The sequence below is a fragment of the Marmota marmota genome, unplaced genomic scaffold (assembly GCF_001458135.2).
Source record: "Marmota marmota marmota unplaced genomic scaffold, marMar, whole genome shotgun sequence".
Taxonomy (NCBI): Eukaryota; Metazoa; Chordata; class Mammalia; order Rodentia; family Sciuridae; genus Marmota; species Marmota marmota.
The window spans coordinates 52,010,729-52,027,063 of record NW_025999968.1 but is presented as its reverse complement, the minus strand read 5'-3'; the positions used below and the strand labels follow the sequence as shown (position 1 = coordinate 52,027,063).

At 41.4% G+C, this 16,335-nt stretch overlaps 1 long non-coding RNA gene across 1 annotated transcript in view; it reads left to right on the top strand.

Moving 5' to 3' along the window:
- The window catches only part of LOC125616941, a 103,441-nt gene extending 89,097 nt beyond the window's left edge, over positions 1–14,344 (top strand). The window contains exon 3 of the long non-coding RNA XR_007347736.1: positions 10,985–14,344. This is a non-coding gene — a long non-coding RNA (uncharacterized LOC125616941). The remainder of the gene's footprint in view (positions 1–10,984) is intronic.
- The last annotated feature ends 1,991 nt before the right edge of the window (positions 14,345–16,335 follow it).

The following is a 16,335-nucleotide window of genomic DNA, read 5'->3' as shown; positions in this document are numbered from 1 at the left end:
ACTCAACATGTGATTTTTTTTTCTTTCTTTTGTTAAGAACTTCCATCTTTTCATTAAAAGGAAGTGCTTTATGGCTTCTCTTTAGAATATATAAATTGCCAGCATCATTAGTCTTGTGCTTTGGGGCCATTATAAAGTAAAGTAAAGTAAAGTAAAGTACAGGTCTCTAGAACTCAAGCACTCTGATACTGTGGTAGTTGATCTCATGAAGAGATATACTAAGTGAGTGTAGTGTAATACAGTGCAGATATACCTAATGAGTGGGTAGTGTATACAATGCGGATACACTGAACAAAGGGAGGAATCATGTTCTGGGAAGGAAAGAGTGGAACAGGGTCAGATGGCATGAGATGTTATCAAGCTACTTAGCACAATGCACAATTTAAAATTTATGGATTATTTATTTCTAGAATTTTCTGTTCAATATTTTCAGATGTGCTTGACTATAGGTAACTAAAATCACAGAAGGTTGAAATAGGGAAAGTGGATAAGGGAGAATCACTGTTTGTCTTTTCTGTCTTCTTTGCCTTCTGTGCACCTTTCTCATTCGCACTTCATCATTCCCTGGTCTTCACTAAGTAATGATAAACATGGATCTTGCAGCAGGAGTCCACCATGCCCAGCGAGTATGTAAGTTTACATTGGGGGCTTATGCTTGGTGTTCTGGAGTAGGTGTCTGGTTCATGAAGCATGGAATAGTCACAACTTAGAGATCTGTCTTTAGAAGAAAACAGCCAGGGAATGCTTATACTTGGGGGTCAGTTTAAAAAATAAACAAACATAGAACTTCAGTGATTCAGCCATGTCAATGTTTAGAGCAGCTCAATTCATAATTGCTAAACTATGGAACCAACCTAGGTGTCCTTCAATAGATGAGTGGATAAAGAAAATGTGGTATATATTTTCAATGGGATATTACTCAGCTTTAAAGAAGAATGAAATTATGGCATTTGCCAGTAAATGGATAGAGTTGGAGAATATCATGCTAAACAAATAAGCCAATCTCAAAAAACTAAAGGCTGAATGTTTTCTCTAATATGTGGATGCTAATTCACAATAAGTGGGGGACACTAGGGAAGAAAAGAGTTACCTTAGATTAGTTGGAGGAGAGGGGAAGGGATACGGGGATAGGAAGGATAGTAGAAGGAAACAGACATTATTACTTTATGTATATATATTTATGACTGCATAACCAATGTGATTCTACAACATGTATAATCAGAAAAATGAGAAATTTTACCCCATCTATGTATGATATATCAAAGTGCATAATTGCATTCTACTGTCATGTATAACTAATTAAAACAAATAAAAAATAAAAAAAAACTAAAATAAATAATGTCGGTGAAAAAAATAAACAAACAAAACCACCAATAATCAAAAACAAAACAAAACTATGAAACCAATATCCCAAAATTCCAAATGAAAAATATAGCCAATAAAACCCTAATCTCCCTTTGTCTTTTTTCCTCCCCTGACTGTTCATTTCCCAGGGACAGAGAGGGCCAACTGTTAAAATTTAATGGATATATTCTAACTTATAAGTAATGGATGGTGGTCTTGACCTGACTTGCGTTTTGTAAGGAATTAGGATGTCCTAGGCCTCCTTATTCAAACAGGAGTCATCTCAGGAGTGACTGAGATTTGGTCTGTCACGGAAGGTCTGTGTCTCTCTCTGTTGGAATTATAGACAGTACTTAGAATGGCTAAGAGAAGCTTACAGTCCCCTGGTTTTACCAGATTATTTCCCATAGAGTTTACCCCTTGTATAAAGGAATGTTTTGAAGTGAACAGTGCTACTTCTTAAGCAAAACCTGGGGAAATATCATATAAAAGAACATTCTAGAAGACACATTAAGTGGAGTAAGGCACGGCATATCATTATAGAATGTTAAAGCCAACAGGGGTAGAGGAATAAGATGAGTTCAGATTCTTCATTTTATAGACCGAAAAACTGAGGCTTAGAGTCTAAATTTTTGATGAAAGTCAGGGTTCATGTTCTGCTATAGACTGTTTCTCACATTAGCTGTTGACATTTGATGTTGCCTGTCATACGGTAGGTAGATGGCATTTCCCAGATAACTTTACCTGATTGTTACTGATCATAAAATTGCCCATAGCAAAGCAATAGTTGTTTTTGCATTTTCTCATTTCTTAGAAAATTCAAAAGAAAAAAAAATAAGTATTCAGTTGTAGACCTGTTGATTTGGATGTTGGATCATTATTTGCTGAGGTCCTGATAAATAATCTAGTCTCCATTTTCCTCAAGTTGACAAATTTTGCTTCTGGGCTTCATAGGGATATAAGTATGAAATTAATATTGCAGCAGTTAGTCATCTAGTCCCCATTTTTTCCTTATAAGTTCCCAGAGCACAGATATGAAATCCATCAGACTAGATGCCTTATGCTTTAAAATCTTTGGCAGTCTATAGATATTTCACTCCTTCTTTCAAATGTTATTAGTAGGAAATGTGTAGAAATTTTCAGTAGAAGTTTATTGATTCATGTTAAAATCAGGAAGCTGTGGCCCTCAGTCGCTTTTTCCTTGTGTGGATGCAGAAGAGCCAGTGTCAATTCTAAATTTTAGTGCCTCCACTTAGAGTGTTTTAGAGTTGTGGATAACTGCTGTTGTAATTTCTGTGGAATAGCTTATCTTCAACACCATTCATATAAACAGCTCCTGTGGCTGTGAGCTGCTGCGGAGGTTAGAATTGATTTTCATGAAATTTTTCACTTAATGAAATCTCATCAATTTCTGTCCTCCTGATTATTTTAATTTGAAACTGAGGAGGGCCCCATGATGAACAGTTTAGAGGGAGTGCGTTTTCACTTTGGTTTGTGGGAGGCTGCCTCCCATGAGTTCCAGCTTTTATGAAGTATGTTCTAAATGACTTGAATGGGAGCCAGCCCCGTCTGATGTTTTATATTATGTAACCAGTCAGATTTATGTGGCATACAATGAATTTCAAATCCCAGTTTTCAGGGGATTTGTAAGTGGGATAGGGATGCTCTTTACGTACTTGGAAATGAAAACTTGGAAAACCACAATAGTTCAGGGCTCATTTAGAAAGCATGGCTATAAAGTAGGAATCTTTTGGTCCCTAATGAACATCAGGAATGATGTTTCAGAAGCTGAAAGAGATTAAAAACTGATGGGCCACCGGAGTCTGTTATCTGGGGATTTTTTCCCGATGGTGGTTGGCAGTAGATCAGGTAAAGTTTTTTTCATTGCTTTTAAACTGGTCCTTGATGGTCAAGTTGGGCTTCACCAGCCAGATTTACAAGAACGGGAAGAGAGACCAAGAGAGAAAAGAAAGCACTAACAGAAATGAACACTTAGCTCTGCATGTTTACAGTTGTCCTTCGGTATCCACAGGGGTACTGAAGACCCACAGGTTCCTGGTTCCCTTGGGTACCAAAACCCGTGGATGCTCATGTCCCTGATATAAAACGGCATACTTTTTGCATAGATCCTACGCACAACCTCCTGTATGGCAGTAAATCATCTCTAGATTGCTTGTGATTCCTCATGCAGTGGCAATGCTATGTAAAGAGTTGTTATGTTGTATTATTTAGGGGAAATATGACAAAGAAAATGTGAACAGGTTCAGGCAGAGGCAATTTAAATATTTTTGATCCACAGTGAGTTGAATCTTTATTGTAGAACCCATGGATATGGAGGGTTGACGGTATTTTTTGTCGACCATTAAAAAAAAAAGTAAATCAGATCCTTCCTCAGAGGGCAGAGAATGACACTTGCAAGGATGTGTAGCAGAATGGCATGTAAACTCCGCATCCAGGGCTGTGGAGCATCCGTGGCCCCCTCAGGCAATTGTGTTGTGTGGAAAGAGATTGCCTCCCCCCCACTTTTTCTTGATTGTATAGTACCTGGGGAGCTGGCCTTGAAATGTCTATTCATTATCTCTTGTCTGTTACAGGGGGTTTAATTATTCCCAATGACCTAAAGCATTTGGGGATATGACAGGCCTGGCCATGTCCCACATAGGGCTCTGAGGGACCATGTTCCTGGCCTTTCTTCCTTTGTTTCTCACACTGCAAGCTCTGGGATGGAGGTGGTGCATGCATAGTGTCTACTTTCTAGGTCGATAGGCCTTCTGCTGAAGGCGCTCTGAGGCGGTTGAAAGTTACTTTTAATTCTAGCTAGCAGTCCTGCGTGAGGTCATTTGAATTTGGTATTTAGGGTAGCAGCCCAGTGAACACAGGATCCAACCCGGCCACTCCGTGGCGGCTTCTACTCTCTCCTGTGTGGCCTAGAGTAGGCTTCTTCATCTCCTTTGGGCGATTTTCCTTTCCAATTTTTAATAAGCTTTTTAAAATGCAAAATTTCAGAAACTTAACAGAGACTCTTTCCTTGACCACTTCAGTCAGGTTCATCTGAACCTCCTTTTCAAGTAGGCTTTGACCTTGGCCCCATCTTCTCTTTGGCCTGCCCCAGTCCCTTCTTAGCAAAGAATCCCACTGCGTTATTCTTTCACCCTGGATGTCTGATCAAGTTCCTCATCCCTTACCTTTGATGTATAAATCATTGGCATGACTTTAGCGAGAATCCCATTAGGCCAATTTAAAAAAGAGTCTTCCCACTCTTGCTGTTTCTTAGTAATTTTCCATTCACTGATGTCCTCCGCCTGCTACTTGGCTAGAAATCCCTACTAGTCTTGCTGAACTCAGAGTTGAACTCAATTTCTTCTGCTTGATGAAATGCCCCTATTGCAGTAGTCTTGAATTTGTTCTTTCAGAATAATTTATTTTTTCTTACTTGGTATGTCCAAGCATTAAGTGCGGAAGGCTGTCATCAGAGACCAAGTCCAAAATTATAGTGGGTCGCCCAAACTAAAGTTTGTTTCTTGTCCACATACAGCTCTCTCCCAAATGGTAAGAGTCCAGTATTCAAGCTCCTGCTGTATTGTGGCTCTGCCATCTCCAGTATGTGACTTCCAAGGTCACCATATACATATTTTCCACTCACATTCCATTGGCAGAGCACTAAGGCAGTCAACAATTTGCTGTTTTGTCTTCTTTCAGCCCATTGATAACAAAAGATTTTCCTTAAATTCTTCTGACTGTAATCACTGACCTGGGACCAAGACAAATCTGGTAGTACCTGCTATTAACTTAACAATTCATCTTGTGATTTTTCTTTCTTTCTTTCTTGGATTGGGATTTATTTTGTGTCAAGAATTAGGATCTAAGCAGATGTGTGGGATGGGGTGGGTGAAGAATGGCAGTGTGGTGATCTGTTTTTCCTCAAATCTATTAAGGACTCAGAAGAAATATTTGGACCTGTTGGAGATATGGTTTGAGCAAATTGCAATTCTAGGAGGAAAAAAACTAGATTGTGAATAGAATCTTTGAATGAGACTCCCCCTCACCTTGAGTTTCTAATTTTTTAATACCATCTGTTGCTAAGTTACTGCAAATATAATATTGGCTGGTGTATGCTTTCTAGATTCAATATAGTTCTGACACCAAACAGCGCTCACTGACATTTATAGAACCCTTACTGTATGTGGCTTCTGTTATCATCTTATTTATTCATCTCAACGATGCTAGGAGGTCTGAGTACTGTTTTACCCAGTGAGTGAAATGAGGTTCACAGTGGTCAAGTAACTGCAAGGCCACGTTGCCCCACGATCAAGACCCTGTTGACATTTGGAAGCATAAGTATCTATGGTTTTGTTCCATCTCGGTCTTATTTGTTCTGCTCTATCTGTTCTGTTCTTGAGCAGCCAGTGGTTCTTGGAGAGAGCCTCCCCTGCTCTCATATTCAATTCTGAAGAAAGTGTTTCCATTTTCTTTCAGGAGAATTATGGTTTCTGGTTTTGCACTCGGTGCTGCCAGCTTGGAGGCTGTGGGTAAGCCGTCTTGTTTGTCCCCTGCCTTGGATGAGGTACTGCGTGCCAGGACAGAAAGGAGCTGGTGTCTCTTCATGACTGGTCAGCTGTCGTTTCTTTTGGGCGTCTTTTGATAGTGGATGTTACCAGTCAGATGCATTTTAAATCACAGAGTGTTTTGAAGATTTCTGTCATTCTTCTGTGGGGCCAAGGGAAGATGATGTTGGATCTCTTTGGAGACAGGTCCAGCTTTAGTGATTGTGCTAACCCCCTTTTCCTGTCCAGCTACCTTCTGTGATTTTGTGAAGTTGCAAACTACTTGCTAAGGTCTGGCTGTTGTTTGTCCCCAAAGAGGTTTATGTGTGGGGAGCTTGGTCTCCAGGCCAGCAGTAGTCGGGGTGGGGAACCTTTAAGAGTTCTAGCCCAGTGGAGATCCTTAGGTCAACTGTGGCCGTGCCTTTGAAAGGGACTAAGGTATTTTTTGGGGGGACTCTGGTCAGTTTTTGCAAGAGGATTGTAATAAAAGCTGGAGCCTGGTACTACCCAGCTTTCTCACTTCCTGTATTGAGATGTGATTGCTTCCTCATGCATGCTTCTGCTGTCTACCATTGGGTACCCACCAGCGGCCACACCAGTGGAGCTTCCTAATCACGGATCTTGAACCACTAGAACTGTGAGCTAAATAACCCCTTGTCCATTTTTTATGTGTTGGGGATTAAACCCAGTGCTCTACCACTGAGCCACACCCCTAGCCCTATACTTCTTTTCTTTCTTTCTTTTTTTGTGGTGCTGGGATTAGAACCCAGGGCCTTGTGCATGCAAAGCAAGTACTCTACCAACTGAGCTATATCCTCAGCCCTATACTTCTTTTCTTTATAAAGTTAGCCTGACTCAGGTATTTTGTTATTACAACAAGAAACTGACTAATATACTTCTCTTCTTCAACTCATGGCAGACGTCATCAATCAGCAATAGCACTTCTCCCTGGACATCCCACAGGGTGAACATTACCAGTTGATTATAATTAGCATATTAGTGGAAACTTAATTCTCATCTCTGGTGGACCATATCCTTGTTTTCATTATCAAATAAGTGAATGATCAATATAGACCAGTGTTTCTCAACTGGGGATGAAATTGTCTCCTTTAGGAGACAGACATCTGGCAATGTCTTGAGGCAGGGTGGGGTGGGGGGCTACCAGCATCTTCTGGGTAGAGGCCAGAGACACCACTAACTATCCTACGGTGCACAGGATGTTCCCCTTCCTTCAAGATGTCAGTAGTGGCAAGATTGAGAAACCTGATTTGGTGTTTAGGGTTTATTCACAGTTAGTTGGGAGTAAGAGGTAAGTTAGTAGTTTTAATGCTGCATGCAGCAATGGAAATGCACAGGTGACCCAGGGCCCATAATCCGTACCATTTTTTGCAAAACAGTTAGGTTGATTAGTTTCCCTGAATTAATTAAAATCTTGTTTGCATCAATTGACAAGGCATCCTGGACACTACAAGCATTTTCCTTTAGGGCAACTGTATATACCTGGATGCATGAAAGAAACACTTTTTACCTTGTTGCTTAACCTTGGGCTCACCCTTCCTTCCTATTTCTATCTTTCTTTCTTTTTTTCCTTTTCTCTTTTTGCTGGGGATCAAACCTAGGACCTTGCACATGCTACTCTAGTGCATTCCCACCGAGCTGCATCCCAGCGCCAATCTTGTGGTTTTAAACTCTTAGCCTAAGAGCCTTTCAAAGACAACTTGAATGAAGTTGGGTGCTAGCTTTAAAGACACGAAGGATGTTAGAAGTTGGAAAGTGCTGCTTTGGAGTGTGGGTTCCATTGTTCCTCTATACCTGGGCTCAACCCCAGAAACGGGTGTTGTGTCTGTCGCCTTGAAAGTGCTTGGTGAGAATTCCGGGGATGGCTCTCCTGGAGGAAGCTGGTCTCCGCCAAAGGGGAGGTGTCTACCTGGTCTGTTTAGGGTAATCTGAAGGTGAACAGCCCGTGCATGTGGGAATTAAGATGTATGCTGCCTCAGACTTTGTACTTTATATTTATTTACTAAGTGATTAATTACAGATGGTCCTGATTTATGATGGCTTGATATTAGTAATTTCAATTTTAAGAGGAAGTGAAAAAGCAATATGAATACAGTAGACACTCTAAGTTGAATTTTTTCCCCCTTGAGCTAGTAATATGCAGCCTGGGCTTTTCTCTTGATATTAAGCACTGTGATCAGGGGAGAAAACCATGGGCTCTCTACAGTGTGCTGTTGCTGAGTTGCGGTGTTCAGTTCGTTAGCTGTATTAAGTGCCCTTTTCTTCTGGTACTGGGGATTGAATCTGGGGGCATTTAACCACTGAGTCACATCCCTAGCCCTTTTTATTTTTATTTAGAGGCAGGGTCTTGCTAAGTCGTTGAGCCTGGTTTTGAACTTTGATCCTCTTGCCTCAGCCTCCGGAGCTGCTGGGATTACAGGCACACACAGCCACGCCTGGTTTAAGTGCAGTTTTGACTTAGGGATGGATGATGCCGAACTGTCACTGTGATGAAAGTCACCATGGCAGCCAGGCAAGAGGACAGCTCTCAGGAAGCAAGGAAACCAAATTTCATTATGTGAGCAAGCCCGGATTCAGAGTTCCCCTGTGTCTCTTAACTGTGCTCCTCACGGTGTCAGAGCATGGCGTAGTAACAAGTGGCCATTTTTCATCAAGAAACAAATGACTGTTAATTAAGTAAACTCTGTCGTGCGCGTTTCCATGGCCAGGAGGCACAGCGTCTCTGACTGCTGGACAGTGGGACTCTGTAGGCTCTGCCTGGCTTCTCTCTCTCCTGCCACATCCTGGTAGTGAGAACCTGGGAGCATTCGCAGGTCTCAGCTGTTAGAGGTCACTGTCCCATGCTATCTGTTTCAAACAGTGTCTCATATTTTGTTTTATATTTCTTTCTTTTTTCTTTTTCGGTAGAGGGGGTTGAACCTGGGGTGTTTCACCACTGAGCTCTATCCCCAGCCCTTTTTAGTTTTTATTTTTAGACAGGGTCTCACTAAGTAGTGGAGGTTCACCTTGAACTTGTGATCCTCCTGCCTCAGCCTCCTGGGTGCTAGGGTTACAGGTGTGCACTGTTATGCCTGGCTTTATTTTGTTTTTTAATTGTTTCCAGTGGGAGTGTAAATCTGGCCTATTATTTCATCTTGGCTGTGTATGGAAGTTTTGTAACGTATTTTACAATGCTTTATTAACCTTTAAAAATAGATTTTTAGGAAAACGACAAATGTTTGGTCATTTAGAAATGTGAAGCTTCGTAGCCTGCACATTCACATGTATGGAATGGCATATATTGATGATATGGATCATCATTCCCTGATGATCTTTGATCAGCTAGTCGTGTCTGTATGCGCTCTGAGTTCAGATGTTTCAGACTAAAAGTCAATTATCACTTCATCTTAAAGGATAATTAAAATCTGTCTTTTCAGCCATCAGGGGATCATTCCTTTTTTTCTTTGCTGCCTCTTCTTCATAAGTTCCAAAAAATTGTTCCAAGAGGAAAACTTGATTTTCTAGAGTTCAGTATACACTGGCCTGTCTTCCAACTTCGAGAACGGACTGTAAAACATATTTGCAGTTGAAGTATAAATCAAATTACTCCATCTGTTTTCAGAGGTTGTGTCTACAAGTGGTGAGACTGACATATACTTAGTTTATCTAATCATTTGAATGTTCTTATTTAGGGTTAAGGTGCAAGTTTTAGAAGATTTCGGCTTTGAAGAGCAAGGAAGAGTGAGTTCTTTGCAAAGTCCTATTGGGACCAATAAGTACAAGTGGTATTGTTCATTCTAGTGAAGCCCTTTTTATTTTTTAAAGGCTGATCACAAATCTAGGAAGACCTGCTGTACTCCTTGCCTCTGAAGAGGCCGGGCTGTCTATTTCTCTAGCACTTATTGCATCCATTGCTCATTTACCTCCCTGATGTTGCTTTGTAATCCAGGTGTGATGGAGTGAAATGGAAAATAAGAGATCTTTACTTCAATGTTGGATAAAGACGTTCCCAGTAAATGGTGATTTGTGATGTATTTCAGGTGCCATTTCTCTATCAGTGAAGCAGGGAAAGTCTCCTCCTACTTCTCTTTATAATTCATTCAACCACCAGAGTTGCTTTTCCTATGGGTAGATCTAATCATTATTATCACTCCCCCTTGATAGGGGTTTCTGATTTCAGATTAGAATTTGACCTTTGTGCTATGGCATTTAAGTCCTTCCACAGTTTGACCCCAAATTCCTTCCCAGTCTATCTCCTGTCACACGTTCCATTTTAGCTAGAGAGCAGTAGTTTCGGTGTTGCATGGATAGGCCGTTTATTTTAACAACTGTGGGTTTGTCTCCACTTTTTCCCTCGAAAATCTTTCTCCCTGTGCCTTCCACTCTCAAATCATGCATGTTGCCATGTCTTCCCACCTTTTACAAGTGGAATTGCTTCTTTTCTTGCCTGGATTCTTAATGGCTTTCTCACAAACTGGCTGGAGGTGTGTCTGGGAAAGCAATGGTCAATGTTACCAGGAAGGTAGTGTAGAAACCTGAAGGTCATTCAGATGACCTCGGTCTTGCTCCTGAGTTCTGTGCTCGGATTGCGGATGTAGAAGAGGAGGGACAGATTAGAGAGAAGGGCCTTTAGGGAAATGGTCTGGGCTCTTGCCATGCAGAAGTTGGGAGTAGAAAGGGCAAACAAGTCTTCTCTATCCATGCCCTGCTATTGTTTTATTTATTTCCCTTGATCTGGAACAACCGAGGAAGTGTAATGTGAGGAGCTTTTCACAGAGTCTGTATGAAAAAAGGGAATCTTAGATTTTTAACATTTTTACCCTAAATTTAAAAAGCTTCCAGCTTTCACAAAGGTATAACCAAGGAAATAGCATAAGAAGATTGTGCCCACGACTCTGCATATCACGTTATGTTGTCTTCTACCTATCTGTGTGGGAAAGAACTTTGTTTACTTAAGTAAGTAGGATAAGTAGCATTTTAAAATCATTCAGTGATCTCTAACAGTCTTGACTGCTTGGGAAGTATTTCTGGGATGCTATGATGAAGGATGCTTCGAGTCTCATAGTCTGGCTCAGAGATTCTTCCACTGTGTTCCCCAGACCAGCAACATCAGTGTCACCTGAGAACTAACAGGATGTGCACATTCTCAGGCCCCGTTCTCGAACTGCTGAATCAGAAGCTCTGGGAGTGGGCCCAGCAAACCGAGGGTCTTCTTCTTCTTGCTCAGTGAGCAACTTGAGTTTTCATCAGCCCTTCCACAGGAGCGAGAAGCACAGTCTGGCAAGAGCTGTTGGATGTATGTGAAGCTTATCTTGGAAGAATTGGGGAGATGTATTTGCAGGCAGCAGAGATTCAGGTATGTCTTCAGTTCAAGTTCAAGTTCAGCCTTAAATGGTGGGTGGTTTTGTTCCAGATGTATAAGGGGGACAGGGAGAGCAATTCAGGCCAAGAGTACTGCACATCAAAAGTACAAAGCAAAGGGCTTGGTCACCCCTGGGGATCACAATGGCTATTACTGTCATTATTTCCTTATTACCACTATTATTCTTATTTAGAGTCATACGATGAGCTAAGCTGGCCAGATTAGTGGCCAGATTGTGCTGAGATGTTTGGCTTTTCTCTTGGAAAACAACCAAAGGTTTTTTTTTTTTTTTTTTTTTTTAAAGCATTTAAATGAAGTAATAGGTTTGTGATTCTGTTGAATGTAGGCAAAAATATAGGGTCCTTTTAGAATTAGAATCTGATATTTTATGATCTAAGCTGAGAGTGGAGAAAAGTAACTTAGAAGAGCAATGTAGAATCTAATTCTTAGGAATTTATAATAATTCTTAAATAATTTTAATTCTTAAAAAATAATCTATACAGAAAATCTAGAGGGAATTTAAAAACTATTGAAAACATTTTAAAATCAACGAAACCAAAGCTGACATAGTTCAGCTTAGATTGTTAACATTTAAGGTGTCCTTTAATGTTTCCTTTTCTTTTTGACTAGCTTTTGTTATTATATATAGTATATAAAATACGTAAATTTAAATTATAGCCTGGTGTTTTTTTTCTCCATATAATAATAAAAAAAAATTACTGCTTTGCAAATGTCCTTCAATAGTTTGTAAACATCCATTTTAGCAAGCGTTTCCTATTCTATAGAGCCCTGCCCAGGGTCTTAGTTTGACTTTCATTTACACATTTGCTAAAGGACAAGAAGGGGGATTTTTCCTGGGGATTCTGCCATGCAGGTTCCTGGGAGCTGGAAACAGCCTGTGTAGTCTTTGCCTCTAGCCTGAGCCAGGAAGAACAGCCACAGTGGATGGGGACAGCCAGGACACTCTCGCGCCTCCCACCTGGACTACTGGCATGACACAGAAGAGCGCCCCCTTGCCCTTGGGCTGCACAGGTGCCTGGCTGTGGGCCTCTGCACCCCCAGATGCTGCCTCACCCTAACTCCACCTGACCTGCTTTTACACTTAAGCCTTCAAATCCCAGGCAAGCCCCCCACACCCAGCAGATAGGAATTCCGTGTTCCCACTCAGCTACATAGTGCAAAATGCCCAAGGAGTATTTCTAATTTTTATTTTCTTGCTAGAAAATACTATAACAGAGGTATTTATTTCCATGTGGAACTTTTTCCTTAATTTTGAGTCATTTCCTTAGGATAGATCATTAGAAGAGGAATTAGAATATGCTGCTCAAGGTACCAGGGGGTTATCTCCTGAAAAATCCGTAGTAAGTAATAAAAAAAAATGCATTTAATACCCCCATAAGCCCATGGTAAAGTTGAAAAAAATCACAGATTTCTGGGGCTGTCAGCATGGGTCAGAGGATCTAAACATTTTAAGGCTTTTACCTTGCTTTTTACAAAAATAAGTTGTATCAGTGAAGTCACTGAAGAGTATAAAAAGTCTTATCTTATTGCACCATGGCCAGCGATAAGCACTGTATTCTTGCACTTTTAACATCTTGAGATTGCTACTTGAGTTATCGCCGTCATTTGAGACGAACCTGTGTTGCTGTGTGAATGTTTAATTAAATTGACTTTGCAACAAGTAAAGACTTGGTGCTGGAAGGTGTGGGCTTTGGATCTTGGGAGAATCACTTATTAGACTTCATGAGTAAGAGGTAAACCATCCTCTCCTATTGTGGGGACTTACTAATCATGATAGCAATAAACTGAGAAGGCTAATTAGTTCACACGCACTCAGGAAGAGTATTAACAACTTTCATGAAAGTTCAAAGTTCATTTGGTGCAAAGTCCTCAGTTTCTGTAGAGGATTTAGGATAGTGTTTGATTGCAAGGAGCCAATTATTCACTTTTGCCTTAAATAAAAGTGGTGGCAGGATAAGGAGAATGCCTTAATTTTAATTTTAAAAACATGTTGTGCATTTTAATTTCTTTCAGGTGTTTATCTTTTCCTCTGTAACATCTGTTCTGGTGACTGCAGGCCTTGGGGCTTACACACCTCCTTGTCTTTCTGTTTTGATGACTTTCTTCTCTAAATTATTTTCACTAGGACTGGCATGAAAACCACAACTTCATAAAGATTAAGGTTAAGAAATCATGATGTCAATGAGTACGCAAAACAGAACGTTTGGGTACTGTCCCTGTTGTAGCTTTGGACAATATGGCTTACCAGGGACTTGCATGGGTTTATGAATCAGAGCTCTGACTTTTGAGTTTTAAGTCATATTTAATATTCTCTTTAGAAACAGACAAAGACACAGTTGGGTTCTTCCTCCCTTCCCCCAACCAAGCAACCAACTCACTGACCTGATATTAACATAAATCAAGCCTACATTTCCATAAACCATGAAATTCTAATATGCATTTTCTAACTCAATCTAAAATGAGCTGAAATTTTGTGATTATGTGCTTAGCTCTACTGAAAACAGAATGATGCCCCCCCCCCCCCCCAGCCCCAGGTTTGTGAAGATAGTTTCTTTGGGAAAAGAAATGGTGGGAGTTTCCTCTCTTTCTGAGTCAAAGAATGGTCCCTCTCCAGAACTGAGCCAGCGTCATAGGGAAGCTTGTTGGAAATGTAGAATTTCAGGTCTCTCCCTGACCCACTAACCCAGAATCTGCGTCCTCACAGGACACCTGGTTGATTCCTATGCTCCCTGAAGCTCTCAGCCGTCTTGTCCTGTTCTACACTTAACACCAGAGGTCTGATGCCCACTGTCTTCCTGGCTGAAATTTGTTAAAATTCCTGAAATTCCTTGGCTGCATTGATTGGGACCCCTCCCACTTCTCCATTGTGAATTCTGGCCAAGCAGAGTCTGTTCTTCTGTTATGTCTGCATTCCCCTTGGTCTGGGAAGGGCCACTGTGGGAGGGTATTCAGGGTGAGAGTTAGGAGACTTAACTTTAGATCTTAAAAAAAATGTATTTTTAATTGTAGTAAAATACACATAAGATTTACCAACGTGAGCTGAGCGCTGTGTCGCAGGCCTGTAATCTCAGTGGCTCAGGAGGCTGAGACAGGAGGTTGGCGAGTTCAAAGCCAGCCTCAACAATGGTGAAGCGCTAAGCAACTCAGTGAGACTCTGTCTCTAGATAAAATACAAAATAGGGCTGGGGATGTCACTCAGTGGTTGAGTGCAATCCCTGGTCCAAAAAAAAAAAAAAAATCACCAAAGTAAACATCTTGAACAGTTCAGTAGTTTACATTGTGCTATGACTAATCTCCAGAACATCTTGCAAAAAACAGAAACTCTGTTTCTGTTAAATAACTCACCATTCTATCCCCCAGCCTCCAGCTACTACTCTTCTACCTTCTGTCTCTATGAATTTGCTCCAGGGATCTCATGTCAGTGGAATCTCACAGGATTTCTCTTCATGTGACCGGCGTATTTCACTTGGTATAATGTCTTCAAGGTTCCTTAATGTTGACACATGAGATTTTCCTTTTTTTTTTAAGGTTGGAAAATATTCTATTGAATGTATAGACCCCATCTTCCTTATTAAGGGACACTTGGGTAACTTCCATAAGTCCACCCCTTGGTTATTGTGAATAATGCTGCAGATTGAATTTGGATCTTAAATTGCCATAAGCTGGCTGGAGATCTTAGAAAAATACTCAACTTCTGGTCTCAGTTTCCATTTCTTCGACAATAAGAATCTTAGACCAGATGTTCTCATATAATCATCTGATAAGGCTCAAGATTTCAGAGGTTTAAGTCCATGGTCACTTGGCTGTGTTGCTTTGGGCCTGTGGCGCCATAGTTCATCAAGGTGGGGGACCATATGGCTGAGGAGGCCTGTTCACCTCATGGCAGCTGGAAGCAAAGAGAGGGGCCATTGCCCCCCAACACTGCTCAAGGGCATGCTCCACTAGTTTAGTGGAACTTCTTAAAGTTTCCACTGCCTTCCAATAGCTCCAGCTGGGAACTAAACTTGAACACATGGGCCTTTGGGGGAAACATTTCGTATCCAAACTGGAGCATCCATCACCCTCACCAATTTCAGAGCATTTTCATCACCCTTCAAAACCCTACATCACTAAACACTTCCTATCCCTACAAAGTACTTCTCCCCTGACCTACACCCTAGGTAATCACTAATCCACATTCTGTGTCTGTGGATTTGCTTTTCCTGGACATTTCATGGACGTGGGACCATGAAGTGTGTGGTGTGTGTTCCTGGCTTCTTAAACTTAGCATCACGTTGTCGAGTTGTAAAAGTGCTCTCCAGGTTGTTGACTGGTCTCACCTGTGAGAGATTTGTTTATCACCATGAGCCAGTTATAGGGCTCGGGGCCAGAGATGCAGCAGTTAATATCAGACAGTGCCTAGCTGCAAGGAGCTCACAGTCTTAGGGCGAAGATGAACATCAGTAAGTTATTACACCAACATGAAACACACATGTACTGATTTCCTTCAAGGAGAAACCTTGAACACTCGGAAAGTGTGTAATGGGAAGAAGAGAAGCTCGTAACTTCTCTTGCACTTGAAGACAGTGTTGTCCACAGATCTCTTATCAGGAAGTTCTTTCCATCAGTGTTTAAAAGCGACTGTCGGGTGACAGTGTTACAGTAAAGAGAGAGTGTGACTGTGCCCCTGAGCAGCGCACCCTGTGGAGGGTCAGGCAGCTGTCTGTGCCTGCTGCTGGTGCAGTGCAATTCGGGAGCATGGGTGGTCCTCCTCGGAGAGCTGCAAGCAGGTGGTGATGCTTTATCGTGATTTTGAAATATGAATGAAACCTGGACGTACCTGAGGGGAAAGGAACTTCTGAGTAGAGATCACAGCAAAGGTCTGAAGATACTCAATGGGTTCATGGGAAGTGGGGCATTGAGGCCCACTTGGCCTCCTGGTGGGTGACTGCAGCAGGAAGGAGGCTGACAGGGCAGGTTGCTGTACTCAGACGTGGCTTATGGCACAGGTGGAGACTTTACCTGTAAGACCTCAGAGTTCCAGCCTGTAACTCTGAGTGACCCTGCTCCTGCCTAAGGAAGTCAGTG